The 12,333-nt window shown below is 42.9% G+C and overlaps 1 protein-coding gene across 1 annotated transcript in view; it reads right to left on the bottom strand.

Annotated features, from left to right (window-relative positions):
* SEC22A (SEC22 homolog A, vesicle trafficking protein) overlaps window positions 1-2,340 on the bottom strand; it is a 35,254-nt gene extending 32,914 nt beyond the window's left edge. Inside the window, exon 1 of the mRNA XM_016199937.2 lies at window positions 2,321-2,340. The gene's annotated coding sequence lies outside the window, so the exon portion shown is untranslated. The remainder of the gene's footprint in view (window positions 1-2,320) is intronic.
* Window positions 2,341-12,333: the final 9,993 nt, after the last annotated feature.

The raw sequence follows: 12,333 nt of genomic DNA, 5'->3' as shown, positions 1-12,333 counted from the left end.
TACCAAAATAAACACTACCTTGGTACATATTCTTTTTATTAAAAGTGCTAATAGAGATCTGTGAGAATTGAGAGGGGGTGTTATTTGGGGAGAAAGCTATGCTAACTGTGATACACAGGGTGGGGGCAAGATTGAGTGACAAGGGAAGTTCTTTACAGAGCCATACGTTAGCAGGAAGGCACTTGGGAAACAGTTTGAAGAAAAAGGGAAAGGGTACCAAGGACAACCAGAATTTATTTTGCAGCTTAGCCCACCCCCAACCTCTCCAGCAGCCTTTGATACTCCTATTATAGGTGCTTGCACTGAACAGTATGTGTAAGACCTCAGGCTCCAGATTATCCTCACATTTAGGAACAGGGCCCCTAACACATGCACAAATGTGTCAGTTCCCAACATTTGTGTAGCACCTCATAGTTTACAAACAGTGAGTAGGTATAACCTTCATTTTACAGATGAGGAAATGAAGGCTCCCTTTCTCAATGTCACATTGCTAATATATGGCAGAACTGGTGTTTAACCTAAGTTTCTTCTATCTCTACATCACTGTGCTACACCAGTCACCTAAAACCAACAAGGGGCAAGAACCCAGTGATACAGAAACTATCTAGCTACTCATTTTGAAATAATAAAAGATCAGCTTACATTTTCTTTAAGAGGCTGTATAGTAACTAACAGGATAGACTCTGGAACTAGATTGCCTGGGTTCAAAAACTGGCTCTACCATGTACTAACTGTGCCTTTCTATACTCAATTTCCCCACCTGTAAATTGTGGCTACTAACAGTATATCTCTCATAGGGTTATTTTAAAGATGCTAATACTATCTACCTTACAGGAACATGTAAAGAACCTGAAGCACTGCCTTGCAGACTAAAAGTGCAATAGTAAGTGTTTGCTGCTATTATTATTTATTGACTGTCCTCTATTTACCAGGCACTTTATACATGTTACCTCATGGAAGTCTTCCAATAACCTGTGAGGTATGTATTATCAGATCCATTTTACCTTTGAGGAAATTCAGGCTCAGAGAGGTTAAGTAATTTATTCAGTCCCTAAACTAGCAAGTGACAGATTTAAACTCAGGCCTAACTCTAACTACTCTCTTAAGCATTGCCTCTCAACATATCCAAGCTTCTTACTTAACTACATGGAGAGGAAGTCCACAGGCACTCCCTTTGATAAGAAATGGGCTTCTTTCATACACCAACATAAAATGTACTTCGATTTTTAAAAATCATACACCAAAAGAAGCACTAAACTGAGATCATGGCTTCTCAACATAGGAAATGCCCAGATGTCCCATTAACTTAGAGTATGGTCACAGATGTCAGATTGAGTCACTGAACTACAACCTTCATATACCAGAAATCATAGGTACTGTTCAAGGTGCTGCCTAATTCCTTATAATGTCAGCACATGAGCAAATGCCAGTAACGTGGAATGTGATTCAGGGAGTTTCAAAAGCGGCTGTTCCACCTGTTAGCTGGGATCCCAACATCTCCAGTGTAGTGGCTGACACTTCAGCCCCGGGCTTTGCCTTGGCTGAACAGGAACAGAAGGGACCGGTTCTCAAGCTAGCCAACTACCCCCAGATGGATGACCCTGGCAACTGGAGCACAGGAAAAGTATAAAGCTGCTTTCACTGGCAGAGAGATACAAGCCGGCTGGGGCTCAGCCTGTTGTTTTGAAGCCCCCTTCCACCTGTCCAGCCACTTGCTCAGGGCTCTATGCCACATCCTTCCCAAAGTGCCGTTAACAGGGCCTTATGAGGCTTCCGACAGCCAATGCGGGCAAATCCCTGAGCTCAGTGCTCACTCAATCCCCATAAAACGCTAAGTTAGCCACTGGTTCAAATCCCGCCCTGCCTAAAACACATAGAAAATGGCACGTCAAGCTCTCTGGGGCGTCCAGGCAGCCCGGGTGGACCGCGGGGTTTCTGACACCTGGGCGCCAGGGAATGCCCACCGCCGCTGACAGCCCAGAGCGACAGCCCCCCGCCGTCGGGCCCCCTGCACCGGCTGCCCCATACCCATGGAGGGTGAGACGAGGGGCAACCGCCGCCCGCGTGGCCCCAAAGACCCCGCAAGTCGAAGGGGACGGAGTCCCGGCAATCCCGCCCCGCCCGAGCTCCGCGGTTCCAACGACACCCGGTTCCCGCCCCCACGGCACGGGCTTGGCTCCTGCCCTGGAATAGGTCTGCAGACACGCAGGTAAGGTCCAGGGCCGTGGCGGGAGGCGAGGAAATTGAGGGGAGCTGCCGGCCAGGGGTTTGAGCGACCCCAAGAGGAAATAAACGGGGACTGGGAGGGGCCAGTCAGTACCTGTCGAGCCAGGACCTGCCGCGCCGAGTGACGTGCCCAGCAGTGCATTGTGGGACCGGGGCGTGGCCTTTCCTCCGGGCAGCCTGGCATCCAACGTGGCGGGCGCCCCGCGGGATCAAGCCCCGCCCCCATTCCCTCGGCTCGCCCGGGCCAATCAGGTTCTATGGGAAGGACACACTGACCCGCCCCCTCCCGGGGCCCGGGGTAGTCCCGCCCCTCCGGGAGAGATTGGCAGGTTTTCACGCACCTGCGCCAAGACAGGGCGAGCTCCTGCCCTGACGGACTGGGCTGTCCCTCTCCAGCAAAGAGATTCTCTTCCGCCTGCCGTCTGTGTGGGGGAGCAGTTTGTTTTTCACGCTGCCCTGCAGCGAACACTTAGCCGAGGAGCCGGAAGAAAAAGCCCCTTCTGAGTGAGCAAGAGCAGTTGCTGCCCCACCTACCGCCACACAGGGGCACCTAAGCTTGGCAGAGAAAGAAGTGCCAGGTGCCGGCCCTGTGGCCTATGCCAGCCTTTGCAACCGCCACGCATGATTAAACAGGCACCTACTGATTGCGCACCCTGTGCCGAGCACGGTGTCAGGCATTGGGTTACAGGAGTGAACATTACACCGGATGGAATCTAAAGTATAATAGAGGAGACTTTAAAGCATAAATCATTATATGATTGTAAATTATGATCAGTGCTATGAAGGAAAATTAGTGGGTAGGAGGATGGGTTAATTCTGGACTCTCAGGGAAAAGCTCTTTGAAGATGTGCCGGGCATATGAAATAGTTTTAAAGAATGTTAAAGGCCAAAGGAACAATATGTGTGAGGTCAGGGGGGCATGAGAGAACTTGGTATGTTCTCGGGACTGAAAGGAAGTCAGTGTAGTTGGCGTGTAGGAAACAAGTTTGGGCTGAGGTGAGGTAAAGGCCAGACCATGCAGGTTCTTATTGGCCACATTATAGATTTTAGACTATATTTTGGGATGTATCCTAAGGTCATTGGGCAGCTAATAGAGATCTGATGTACGTATTTTAAAGCTCACTCAGGCTGTCTGTGGGGAATAGTTTGGAAGAGGGCAAGAGGGATTGCTGGAAGGCCAGTTTGGAGGCAATTACATTAGCCAAGAACAGAGATGATGGTGACTTGAACTAGGGTAATGGCAGTAGAGATACAGAGTTGGATAATTTTGAGACATGTAGAAATCAGAGGTGGAATCCAAGGGACTTAATGGATTGGTTGGCCGAGAAGGGTAAAGAAGAGCAGCATTAAGGATGACTCCTTAAGTAACTAGATGGGTTAAGAAGCCATTTACATAGAAGGAAGAGAAAATGTTTGGGATATGTTAAATCTGAGGTGCTTATAAATGGAGATATTAAACATATTTGGATATGTAAGTCTGGAATTCAAAAGGCAGAAACCCAAATAGTGGCCCAACTAGAAGCCAAAGGCAAAGGGTATTTATGAGAAAGGGAAGGGGAACAATTACATCAATAGAAAGAAGGCATTTCTATTGGTGCCAATAAGCTAACACAGTTAATTTTTCAGCCTGGTAGTCATAATATCTGCTTTCTTATTATCCTTGCAGACAGTTCCTTGGGACACACACTGCTTTAGGCCCAGTCCAAAGGCTATTTTGCCCTGTTTTACATTTGAGACATAAGATGTGCAAGATAATTCCTCTGGGATGACAGCTCTTACTCCATTTTTAAGAGGCTCTATTTATATTATTTTTAATTAAATTTATTGGGGTGAGATTGAGCAATAAGATTATATAGGCTTCAAGTGTACAATTCTATGATACATTATCTATATATTACATTGTGTGCCCACCATCCAGAATCAAATTTTCTTCCATTACCACATTTGATCCCCTTTATCCTTTACTACCCACTATACTATTGTCAGTGTCTGTGAGTTTTTGTTTGTTTTTCTTGTTTGTTCATTTGTTGATTTCAGTTTTATATCCCACATATGAGTGAAATCATATGGTTCTTAACTTTTTCTGTCTGACTTATTTCACTTAGCATGATAATCTCAAGATCCGTCCATGTTGTCACAAATGGCAGTATTTCATCTTTTATGTGGCTGATTGTATATAGGTATCACATCTTCTTTATCCAATCATCTAGCAAAGGACACGTTGGTTGTTTCCTTGTCTTGGACACCATGAATAATACTGTAATGAACATAGGGGTGCATATATCTTGGCAAATAAATGTTTTCAAATTTTTCAGTTTACAGCGATAAGGCTAAACTAACCCAAGAGTGAAGGCTATTCTAGGCTCAATCAAATAAAGCTGAAAAAACTTATGTGCAAGTAAATTAACTGCTTGCTTGAATAAAACTTAACAATATTTAAAGAAAGACAACAAAATCCAGGCACTAAACTATGTAATGCCTACAATGCCCACTATTCAATAAAAAATTACTTTAGTATATGTGAAGCAGGAAAATCTAAATCATAAACCAGTAGAAAAATCAATCAATAGAAACAGACCCAGAAATGGCAAAGATGACAAAATTAGCAGATAAGGACTTTAAAGCAGCTATTATATGTGTGGTTAAGAATTTAATGGAAGGGGGGGAGGGGACATCTACAATACTTTCAACAATAAAGATCAATTGAAAAAAGAATTTAAAGGAAAACATAAGCATAATGAAAGAAATAGAAAATGTAAAAAGAACCAAATAAAACTTCTATAAACAAACCAAATTGTGTCAGCTTCTAAGGAAGTTGTGGGAAGGAAATTCAAAGAAAGAAGTAACTGGAAGTCTCCCAAAAGATTGTCAAACTTGTACCCTGTGTGTCTTAGGGTTAGAATTATAGAGTATTCAGGCCATGGGAAGGTGTTTGAGAATCAGTAATTGTTTGAATTTGTGATACCTGGAAAGGAGCTTTGTCCCAGGTGTCAGAGCTGAAGTTGTCTTTCAAAGGCTCTCCAGATATTCCCTGGATGATTGCCCTGTAGGTGGAGCCATGGGGGCAGCCCTAACATGGGGTTGGATGGTCCCCACCCTCCACCAGGCTCTTACCTCCCTCTTTCCATGTTGCCCATTTCTCTCTATGCACTATGTGATCGGCTGCCTGCATATGAAATCCTGAACCAGGAGAATGATCTCAAGATTGATGAGAGCTCTATAACTGGGGAATCAGACTATGTCAAGAAGTCCAAGGAAAGAGACCCATGTTGCTCTCAGGTATGGCCTGTGGCCACCCCAGTTTCCATTCTGCCTCCCCCCCGACAACCAGGCCACAGAGGCCTGATCCAGACCTTGCTCTCTCTTCTGGCCCTGTCCCATTTCCTTCTGGATTCAACTGGAGTAATACTGTATTAGCGGGTCGAATACAAGGGTATGAGGTAACCTAAAAGAGGCTATCTGTGAAGCAATTGCTGTAGGGGCCTTGGAAGGGCTCTGCTGGTTGAGGGTGAGTTTAGGGGAAGACTCCTTCCCCTAAAGCAGTTGGACACATTTTTCTCCTTACCCTCCAGCTTTCTTGGTCTATTTTAAATGGGCCCAGCTCTTGACCTTTTCCTACTATCTGCTGAGTATATTATTATCCTATTATTATCCATGGGGAGAAAGGAAGAGGGACTGTTTTTTATTTTTTTCTAAGTGTGTGTTTCACACCAAAGCATGGCTAAGCGTAAGAAAACAACACTCCCCCATCGTCTCCTTTTTCATACAGGGACCCATGTCACGGAAGGTTCTGGCCAGATGGTAGCAACTGCTGCGGGTATCAACTCCCAGGCTGGAATCACCTTTACCCTCATGGGGGACCAGTGAGGGAGAAAGAGAGGAGAAACTCCCATACTAACTTACACTCTCACCAATAATGCACACATTTTCCCATACCATCACCAAAGTTGGACTTGTGTAATTAGACTATTTAATTTTTTTCCAATTTGAAAAGTGGGGGGAAAAAGTTACCTCATTGTTCAGTTTGCAGTTTTCATATTATTAGTGAGGATGATAATTGTTTTATGTTTCTTGACCAAATATGTTTCATCTTTTGTAAATTGTTCGTTCATCTGTCTCTTTGGCTAAACAATGTGTGAGCACTATTAACTTGGTGAAACCCTATATTTAAAAGAAGCTTCTTCAAATATGACAAACTCTATTAACCAAGGATAAAATGTTTCATGTTTAACAAGGATCCTAATTTCCAGACTCTTGTTTTGAATGTTTGCCATACTTTCCAGACAGTCATATTATCATAATCTTCCAGGTGGAGAGTCAGAGCACGAAGTGTTGAACTTAGTTAGAGTCACAAAATGATTCAGTGGCAGGCACACATCTCAAATCCATCGTTCCATCTTATTTTTCAATTATGTGCCCCACACTTTCCTTCTCTAATTCACTCCCAACCAGTCTCATTTACTGGAATATAAAGAGCTAGTTAGTATTCATAGGTTTTATCCAAACATATAAATATGTAAGTCATGAAAGAATAAAATGATCGCACATGAGCTGTAAATTATTTCTTGTTCCTGTTTACAAATAATGTTTTAATTACTGTATACTTCTTGGCTAAAGAAAAAACATGACTTAGAAATGATTTTCTCTTCAGCCAAAATTTAGTAAGAAATGTGTTTTAGTACAGCGGTGCTCGCACAGAGAGAGAAACCTCAATGTGACATTGCTGTTACAGTTTAAAGGGAAAAAAAGTAGGCTGCAAGGAAAGGACTTTAAACTTTTATTACAGGAGAAGGTTTTAGGTGGGGGAAGTTCTCCAAATCCAAACTACAGTTTCCTTAACTGCTATAAATACATCCATCATTTCTTTGCCACCCCATATGGCAGTGACCTTGTAGGCTAGATGGAATGGAGAGAAAAGCCTATTTCAGAAATGAGGAGTTGATTGTGATAGAAATACCTCCTCTTTAACCACTTCCTTGGGACTGGGAAATGCTGCTATTAACACTGACAAAAAATGATTAAAAATAACTATTATATTTGTTTATTATATGCTAATTACTTTGCCCTCATCTTAATTAGTTTGTCTAGAAGCTCTGTACCTTAAGTATTATAATTACTATTATTTCATAGGACTGAGCCTCAGAAAACTTGGCCATCATCCCACAGCTAGTGAATGCAAGAGCCAGGATTCAAATCCAGGCCTGCTGACTCACACCAAGTACTTTTCACTGCAATGCTTTGCCGCCACTTGCAGTTGGTGGTTCTGCAGCCGCAAAGGCAGACCAGCTGTTCGAGGCTTGTTTTCTCAGGAACATTTCCCTTCACGTGTCTTAGGGATCCGGCCATGTCTGGGTTTGCCACTCAGCTTGTCAAGTTCAGAAAGCCAGTATTGTAAGTTAGTTCATCCTGGAGTGGGGTAAAGCACTTGACCACAATCATCGGAGGGAGAAAATGTAGCTGGACCCTTGGGAAATGTGAGTACAGACAAAATCCACAGGTCTGTGGAGGGAGAAAAAAGCAAAGATCAGGGAAGCCCCTGAGATTGGAGACAGAGATACAAAAGCAGGACGAGAGGCGATGTCCAGTTCATGCCGGAATGCATAGCGGTCTATTGGGGGCAATATAACAGAGTGATCAAGGTTCTCCAGAGGCCAGACAAATGGCAACAGAGGCAGAAAGTCTTGGCTTCTTTCACTTGAGGAGAAACCAGCCTGTGAAAGTCTGGAGGCTAGCTCTGAGTTAAAGGCAACCTGTGGGCTGGCTGCAGGAGCAGAGGGCAGACACTGCATTTTGAGGTCCATTGACTGACCCAGCTATGCAACCACATCAGAGACTAAGTTATAGGTTACTTTGCTTGGCATACCCAAATTCCCCTTTCAGCTTAAATTTTTGACTCAGATTCCTGCAAGGATTAACCTATCAAATTACATGATCTATTCATTCCCACTTAGCCACAGCAGATTGGACCATCTGACCAAAGGAGCTGGCCAGCAACCAGGCAGACTCTTTGAATTTGACCTAAAAAAACACAGAGTGAGTTGGTCAGAGGCCATATGCGTGGAGCTGCAAGGTCATGTAGAGAGTAGACCAGAAAGTCCATGAAGTGCCACACATGGCCCAAATTATAGGGGAGCAGATGTTTAGAGCATAGCAAAGAAAGCCCAAGAGAAATAAACAAGACTGTGTATACCAGAGACAGGCGGAGGCAGATAACTCTTTTTATGGCATTCAAAGGGGATAGGTTATCTCCTACAATTAAATCTCTGTAAGGGCTTGGCTAGCGTGGCCCAGCAGTTGAGCATCAACCTATGATCTAGGAGATCATAGTTCGATTCCCCGTCAGGGCACATGTCCCGGTTGTGGGCATGCAGGGGGCAGTTGATCAATAACTCTCATCATTGATATTTCTATCTCTCTCTCTCTCCCTCTCCTCTCCTCTCCTCTCCTCTCCTCTCCTCTCCCCTCCCCGCCCCTCCCCGCCCCTCCCCTCTCTCGGAAATCAATAAAGACATATTAAAAAAAAAAATCTCTGTGAGGTTCCCATCAGTCTTCATAACAAACACTCTTTTGATGAGTTTTCTAGAGTGGATTTCTTTCTTATGAACAATCTCTGACTCTGACACTGACTTATGAATAAGGATGCCATTGTGTTGATCAATGGGATAGTCCTTTACAATGAGAATTCTTATGTCCACATACATGGAAAGTGAAATAGTAGTCAGAACGTGGCTTTATGTTTGAAGTGTCACAGCCCAGGGTGTTGGCTCACCTTATGAGAAATTTGAACCAGGCTGAGGCAGCAGCTGGAGAATACACCTTCTGAAGAAAGCTCAAAAAATGAACAATTTTTGAGCACCTGCAAAGGAACCATTGGATGTTTATAGGATTGTATCATTTAATTCTCACAACCCTGTTATTTAGTCATAAAAAAAAAAAATCTGAAGCTCTAAGAGGTTAACTAAACTGCTCAAGGTCACAAAATTAAGAACAGACACAAAGTCAGGCCACTTTTCCTTTGGGGCACCTTGTCTCCCAGGGACTAGCAGCCACCCATTGCAGCCGCTATCCAGCTTGGGCAGTGTGATGGTTAATGTTACGGGTTAAGCTGGCTGGGCCACAGTGTTTCCTGGTTGGTCAAACATTATACTATATGTTTCTGGATGAGATTTATATTTAAATCTGTGGACTTTGAGAAAAGCAGGTCATCCTTCATAATGTGGATGGGCCTCATCCAATCAGTAAGAAGGTCTAAACAGAACAAAAACTGACCTCCCCTGAGCAATAAGGAATTCTGCCAGCAGATGGCCTTTGGACTTAAACTGAACTGCAGTGTTGGCTTTTCCCTGGGTCTCCAGCCTGCCCAGCAGATTTTTGGATTTGTCAGCCTCTCTAATCCCATGAACCAATTACTTAAAATCTCTCTCTCTCTCTCTCTCTCCCCCCCTCCACACACACACATTCTATGGGTTCTGTATCTCTGTATAGTTCTAATACAGGCAGTGATGGATAACTCATATAGACTAAATAAAAAATCATATAGATTTTTAAATTTAGTTTATATGAGTTAGGGGCTTTACTTCTAACATCTTGGGATCATAGAAAAGAGCACTCAAAGCCACAAAATAGGGTGTGTTACAAAAACTCCTTTCCCTTGTATGTTAAATCTTATTAGATTCTGCTTTACAGAGTGACTTTCCTGACCTTGTCTTCAGATTCCAGCTCAGCTCAGGGTTTAAATACTGGGAATATATAAATTCACCAGGATATTACTTGTCATACTTTAACACCAGCAATAATAAGTACTGATTCTGAACCTATATTTTTTGGCACAATCGCAAATCTCCATAACCTCTATCCAAAGACAAATGTCACTGATACCTGCAAGTACCACAAAAGAGATGCTAATTTGGAAACTTTTATTGGCTGTAATTTGTTTGAAGTTGGTGAGCTGAATCACAAATGAAGGTAGAGGTGTTCTCCAGTACTCTTCATTAGTATACAAAAATGTTGGAAAGATGTGGGGATGGTGAGCCAAAGCTGAAACCTCAGATCATTTCATTATACATGATCTATTTTGAACCATTTTCTCATTCCTGCCAACCAATAACTCTTTTGGAGGGAAAAGTGAAGAACAGATGGACAGTATTTATTAAAATTGTATTGTGAATCTTGTGACAAATACAATGATATAAAATAGACTACAAGATTGCTCATGTTTTAAAAAAATAAAATTAGTAATAATAAAATTATAGCTAGCCCCAGATATTTTGAAATAACAAGGCATACTTATAAATAATCCACGGGTGAAAGGAAAAATTACAACGGAGAACATAACCATTAAAATTGTTCAATGAAAATACAAACTACATATGAAAACTTGGGTGATGTGGTCAAATAGAACTGGAAAAATAGCTGTACCCTTGTGACTGCTTATATTAGAAAACAAGAAAGGTGGTAAATTAATGAGCAAAGTGTTTAATTCAAGAAATTTTAAAAAGAGTAATAGAATGAACTAAAATAAAAGGAAAAAATAATGAAGATAATAAAATTATGAGAATAAAAACAAGCAATACAGTGATTATCAAAACCGAAGCACATTCTTTGAAAGGCTAATAAAAAAGACAAGCCTCTTGCAGTCCTGATCAAAGGCGAAAACAGAGCAAGAAAGAGTGTAGATGAATATTATTATTAATGAAAAGGGTAATGGAACTATAAACTCAGTAGAAGGGAAAGAAAGAGCGTGACTGGGACTGGTGGCAAAAGGGACTCTGGTGACAGAGAAAAGCCTGTATTGAGTGGGAGAAAATTGGAGGGGAGGTAGGTCTAGCAGTAGAAAAGATCCTGGTGACAAAGATGACTGGTGATGGGGGCCGAAAGGGGAAAGTGGAAAATCAAATGAGCCTGGAGCAAGGAGGGCTTTGAGGCTGCGGAAAGAGGGACACTGGTAGGAGCGGGGCGAGGTAGAGAAGCAACGCAGAGAGGCGGCCTGGAGGGTGAAGGGAGCGAGTGGGGTGTGAAGTTAGGGTGCAGCGAGAGAGGTCAGAGCTGAGAGGGTGCAGCACCCAGAGGCTGATGCAGGCCAGCAGTCCCGAGGACCCACACACAGGGGAGGGTGCAGGGAGAGCCCGGTGCACTCAGGCAGGGCGCATCCGAGGAATAGCCAAGGGGCCCTGAGGGAGCACCCCTTCCACGCGCTCAGCCTCACGTCAAGCAGAGCCGGTGACGCGGTGGCTGTCCTCGAGTGCTTGCCCTGGGGAGGCAGGAGGCCGGACAGTGGCCGCACCAGAGGCAGGACGAGCGAGGAAGGCGGGCAAGGGGCACCTGCAGCCACACCTCCCAGGCGTTCCTGAGAGGGCTGCTCAGGAGTCAAAACAAGAATAAACTTCAGTCAGGCGATAAAGCTGATTCATTCACAGGCCGCTCAGCAGCAGCAGAGTGTGAATGAATTAGAACCACACCCATGAACACGAAAAGAAATCCCCCCAAAACTAAAGAAGTGAGTTACAAAAGGATACTAAGAGTATGATATCATTCATGTAAAGTTTATATTCTGCAAAACAATACTATTGTTTTGGATGCATGTATGAGTAGTAAATGCGTAGACTTAACATAAAAATTGATAAACACAACATTCAGGAAAATGGTGATTTGGGGGTGGAAGAATGGAGGGGAATGAAATCAGAGAAGGGCCTTCAACTGTGTTATAAGATCTTCAGCTGAGGAATCGACAGTGTGATGCTCTTTATATTATTTTAATGCCTTTTTAAATATCCAAAATAAATTATTTTTAAAGAATATATTTGGAGACATGTAGTTTATTGTATTTTTCTGGATTTGAAGTTTTTTCAAATTAATAAAATTTCATATTTTAATATGAACTCTACATGCATAACTTCCCCTCTTTTGTTCCTCGTATTTTATTATTCAAATGAGTTGAAGGGAAGGTGGAAAGAAGTAGTGATATTATTTGAAAAGTAGTGAACCAAGGCCTCCTATGCTGAGAACTAGAACTTGGAATAAATTGGTTCAGCCTAGAGCATTAATTGGATTTAATTATTTATGAGCTAAGTGTCATAAGGGCTCATGATTTAAAAAAAATTAATCACA

Source organism: Miniopterus natalensis, chromosome 6 (assembly GCF_054644295.1).
Source record: "Miniopterus natalensis isolate mMinNat1 chromosome 6, mMinNat1.hap1, whole genome shotgun sequence".
NCBI classification, from domain to species: domain Eukaryota; kingdom Metazoa; phylum Chordata; class Mammalia; order Chiroptera; family Miniopteridae; genus Miniopterus; species Miniopterus natalensis.
Note: the sequence above shows the minus strand (reverse complement) of the source record. Positions and strands in the feature narration are given on the sequence as shown.